The sequence below is a fragment of the Chaetura pelagica genome, unplaced genomic scaffold, assembly GCF_000747805.2.
Source record: "Chaetura pelagica isolate M959 unplaced genomic scaffold, ChaPel_1.0 scaffold358, whole genome shotgun sequence".
In the NCBI taxonomy this organism is placed as follows: Eukaryota; Metazoa; Chordata; class Aves; order Apodiformes; family Apodidae; genus Chaetura; species Chaetura pelagica.
Window position 1 is genome coordinate 769,760 of NW_009954233.1, and position 5,254 is coordinate 775,013.

Below are 5,254 nucleotides of genomic sequence, written 5' to 3' on the forward strand. Positions count from 1 at the left end.
CAAATTCTTCCTCTTGTTCTCTTCCTCTTCTGTGACTGTGCATGCAAAACACAGGCATGTTTCAGATCTGCAAAGGAAAAATGTCTCAGCTTCTTTGTGTCTTTGTCTGGCAGCCTGGGTCTTTTAATGTCATTTGTATTTTGGAGGTGAGACAGTTGCTGCTGTGAACCTTACCCAAGGCACCTTGGCTGACTTGAGACAGCCAAATAGAGAACTTACAGTTAAAAATAGCATAGATATATGCCTTTCCCCCCAAACTATTTCTTAATTAGATAGCAACAAAACAAGATTTTGAGATTGCCAACTGTCACAGTGAATTACTTTTATATGAAAGACATGGAATAAACAGCAAAAGCTGTGAACAGAAGAGGAACCACCAGTTCCATGTTTAGTACCTACCTTCCTGATCAGCTTCAGCAGTGTCTGGGTCAGCTCAAAAAATTTTGTTCCCTTTTGTTTAGTTAATATGCAATTCTGAAAGCCTAACTCATTTTGTTGAGGTCTCCTTCCCAGGAAAGGCTCCCAGAAATTCATGTGGCTGACTCTGACCCTCTTCCTGAAGCTGTTTCTGCTATTTGCCACCATTAACAAGGATGGAAACGGCATCCATTTTTTTCTAGAAGTGCTGCACATGGAGTGAAGTGTATTTTCTGAATCAGTCCTCTATTGGGCAAATGTTACAAAGGTCACTGGGCAAGTGCTTTCACAAAGAAGTATAGTCATAACATTGCACAAAGTCTTCTGAGAACATAGAGTCAACCAGAGTTCTACTGTACCCCAGCGCTACTTCCTGACAGCGCAGGAGATGATGATCCCTATTCCTGTCTTTTCCGTGCAGCCCATGGTTCTTGCTGCAGAGAAGTACAGTTGCAACACCTGTGCTAGTGAATGATTTTTTCCAGCTGCACTGCTGATGAAATCTCCAGTTTATTGGCAGGAGAAGCACCTTCCAGTTCTGTCTCAAAAGGAACTAGCATGTAGATCTCACTGCAGCTCGAGAATCATAGAATCATAGAATCTTAGGGGTTGGAAGGGACCTCGAAAGATCATCTAGTCCAACCCCCCTGCCAGAGCAGGGTCACCTAGAGTACATCACACAGGAACATGTCCAGGTCGGTTGGAATGTCTCCAGTGAAGGAGACTCCACAACCTCCCTGGGCAGCCTGTTCCAGTGCTCTGTCACTCTCACAGGGAATTTTTTTTTTCGGATATTCACCTTGAACCTCCTGCGCTCCAATTTACACCCATTACCCCTTGTCCTATCACTGGTCATCACTGAGAAAAGCCTAACTCCATCTCCCTGACACTCACCCCTTACATATTTGTAAACATTGATGAGGTCACCCCTCAGTCTCCTTTCCTCCAAGCTAAAGAGACCCAGCTCCCTCAGCCTTTCCTCATCAGGGAGATGTTCCACTCCCTTAATCATCTTTGTAGCTCTGCGCTGGACTCTTTCAAGCAGTTCCCTGTCCTTCTGGAACTGAGGGGAGCAAGTGCTCCAGCAATACACAGTTATAAAACATACCACTATCACTTCTTTCTTTTCTGATTTTTCTGTTATCTGGCTTAATTGTCCTTTCTTCATCTTGCTAGCTGTTCTGTATCCTAATGCTATGCATGTCATATACTACCCTTGCAGCTGGACTTCTAGAATTCATTCATGACTTTGCTTCAGCAAAGTCCCTGAGCCTCAAGCACAGCATTTACAGTTGACTGAGAACTTTATTTACAGTTTTCAGCAGTTTGAAGGAATCCAAAATTGCAGTCCTTCCTTTCTGTGCCCTTTGGCCCATTCACAATGCAATCAAAAGCTATTTACTGATTGGGGTTGATGGAAAATATCCTTTGTATACTCGTGGGGTTTCCCTGTGTATGTAGTAAGTGCATAGGAAATGAAGTCACCTCCAGAAAGGGAAGTAGTATAGGGAAAAAAATAAAAAAAGGAGAAAAATAAAGAAAATGGACAGGATGCTGCCTGAAGTGTGATCTGGATGTTCATGCTACTCAACATGCAACAACTTGGAAAAAAAAAAAAAAAAGTGACCACTGTGGTTTATTTGCTATAGTTGCCATTTTAAGAGGGAAAAAAATTGCAGTAGGATTATTCAGGGACTTTCCAGTATTTCAGCTGCTATCACCATCTGTTGTCTTTCATGTTAAATAAGTACCTTTTTTCATTAATCATCGTTAACTGAAAGCAGATTACAATGCATGAACCAAAGGGTTACTCAAGCAAATATTTGATTTAACATGACAAGGCTAAGACTTTCAGGACTCAGCAGAAACAGAAGTTGGGAATAATGAAAGGACTGGAAAAGGTGCTTACAAGAAGCACTTGCTCAGGCTCCTTCCCTTACTCCCTACCCTTCCATTTGCATATTTTTACCCTCTCAGCTGTGCCAAAACTAGAGGTTTGTTTCCTAGATAGCCTTTATCTACTTGAGGGAGCAAGATAAAATAATACCAGTTTTTCTCAAACTCTTTTACTTTCAAGCCTATTGCAATGCCAAGTGAAATGAACAGCTCAGTGTTACATGGGTATTGCAATTATAATCATCTGCCTACGGGTGTAAATCAGGAATAAATGAAAATCAATGGAGTCACTCTCCAGGATTGGATATAAATCTGAAGAGAACAAGGTCGGGAACTCAAAGGCAGTGAGATGGTGTGAAGCACAAGAGCTACTAGGAGGCAGAAAGAGGGTGCATGGGCCTAAAATTCCTGTGTGTAAATCACTGAGGCATTTTTTATTTCTGAAGTTTCAGCTGCATGGAGGAAAAAATCAGTTTGAAGACAGAGGGCTTCTGTGTGTGCTTCGTGCCTGCACCTGAGGGATCAGAGGGTGCAGACAGAAGAACTTGGAGAGGAACGGAACTGCAGTCTGTGTTTTATCCATGAGGGCCCATTCCCATTGTGTGGGAAGTTAACACTGTGTTTTGTTTCCCTACGTGATTTGGTGTGAGGAGAATGTTGATAATATACTGATAATATGGTGAGAGGGAGCGTGGCCAGCATGATGGATCCACGTTGGCCAGTGGGGTATTCCATATAATGCAGCATTACACTCAGTCTGTGGATGAGAGTTGACTGGGAATTCCTCTCTCTCTCTTCCTGGACTGTGGTTTTGGGATTTTCTTTCCTGTAGGTTTGCTGGCCAGGGATGGGCAGGGCATCAGTCAGCAGATGGGGAGCAACTCAATGGCTGTGTTGACACAGCCTATTAGTGGTTGATGCCAAACCCAAATATCTTTAGTGTAGATCAAGGATATAAATCCATGGCAAGGAGTTTGATTTTCCCCAGCACTCTTTTCCTGAAGGTCTGTCAACACCTGTTTGTTAAGTCCAACCTGTTGAGCTATCCAGTCCCAGTACAGTTAGACAGGAAACCATCCCTTGTGAGTAGAAGGCATGCACTGAGGTAGTCACTGAGCCAAACGATTAACCACCCTCAAAAAACAATATAACTTCCCAATTCTTCTGAAGTGTAATAACCACTGGAGAGCTTGGGAACTGTTGAGAGTCATTATTAGCTCTGATTCCAGCATATCATTTCTGAAGTGGCATGCATGACTGTACACTGGCTGGCAGTCTTTTGTAAGGTTCATCCTTACAAGAAGACACATGGTCTTCAGAAAATATTTCCATTGCTTCTGCAAAATGTCCATTACTTCTGCAGTTTTGGAGGACAAAAATTCCTTGAGTAGTAAGATGTCCTCCAGGAGAGTTTCTCATAGGCTGTCAGAGAGTAAATGAGAAATACAAGAGACCTAGAACCCCTTCTTCTTGGTTAGACTTTATATTTGAATCTACTTTTTTGCTTTTATGAAGTTTAAACGTTCTCTCCTGAAAAGACTGTCCTCATGTATTCTAGCTTTGCCTTTCTATTTGAGGCATTTGGCCAAGTTCTGTTCTACCAAATCCACTAAGGATTTGCCAGTCTTGATGAACTTGAGATACTTTGAGACAATTTTTTTCTCCTTCATGCTTAGTGTATACTTTCTGGGAATCTTAGAAATGGTCCAAAAGGAACTCTGACTTCCCCTCTACCCAGGAGGTCTGATGGAGCAAACTTTAGAAGTTAGGTATTCTTTAGAGCTTGTAGGAAAGAAATGGAGCAACACTGTAAGCTCACCTTCACTGTCTGATTTGTAACACAGCCCTGAGAGCAAGAACTTCCCCAGTTTACCTTTTTTCTGGTACTAGCATCAAAGCTGTTCACCACAACTGAAAATGTTGCGCCTTTCTCTGAAGCTGACGTGAACAAAAACCCTCTTACTTTAAAGTTTGCTGCCTGCCATCTCAAAAGAGTAAACCTTGCACTGTCTGTAGGCTTCATTTTTATTATTTTTTTAAAGATCCCTACTTTCTCCTATCCCCCAAAGCTTTCTTTCAGGTTCCTTTGAATTCACATGATTCCCATGCCTGACATTGGAGATTTTCCACTCCCTATTTCAGACAAGCTCCTCAACAAATCTTTGCATCAACACTCTGGCCTGGAAATGCAGCTGTGCACTGCAGGTATCATCCAACCAGAAATCATTCCCCTGTCCTGTGCCAGGCTGAGAATCACTGCTTCACAGAAAGACATGAGAGAATAAGTTGGAAGAGCCCTTTGGAGAACACCCAGCCCATGCTCATACAGACACATATGTGTGTGCACACACGCATTCTACTTGTTCAAAGCAGGGTCAACAGGTTGCTCAAAGCATTCAACTGTCCAGCCTGAGTGAGTCTGTATTTATGTACAATTGTGTTAACTGGGAACCATCTTTGGTGAAAGCTTGAAATTGCACGTGTGGAACTGCAAAGGTCCTGTAACCACTCCACATCTCTCAGCTCTGTTTCTGGATTTTTCAAGGCTTTTCTCTGTGAAATCAAAGTCACTTTGGAAAGTATTGCAGATAATAAATTGTCTACTTTTGTGTGTCAGGAGCAGTGCCAGGGGCTCAAGTGTTTTGCATCATTCTGTACTAGTGGTGGGTAATTGTAGAACACTGCAATTATTAGTTCGCAAGGCTTTTGCTTGCTCTTTAGTGAGGGAGATATAACAATTTTTCATTAGAAAATGGTTACTAAACTAGAGTCTGAAAACTGTTTCCTTCCAGCTGATGTTGCAAAATAAGCAGGATATGCACTTCAACGTCACTGTTCACCTCTCACACGAATTCTGAAGTACACTATAGAAATTTGGAAAGGGAATAGCTACAGGTTACACTTGAACTCGTCTTTTTTTAATTGTAATCTTTAAGTAATA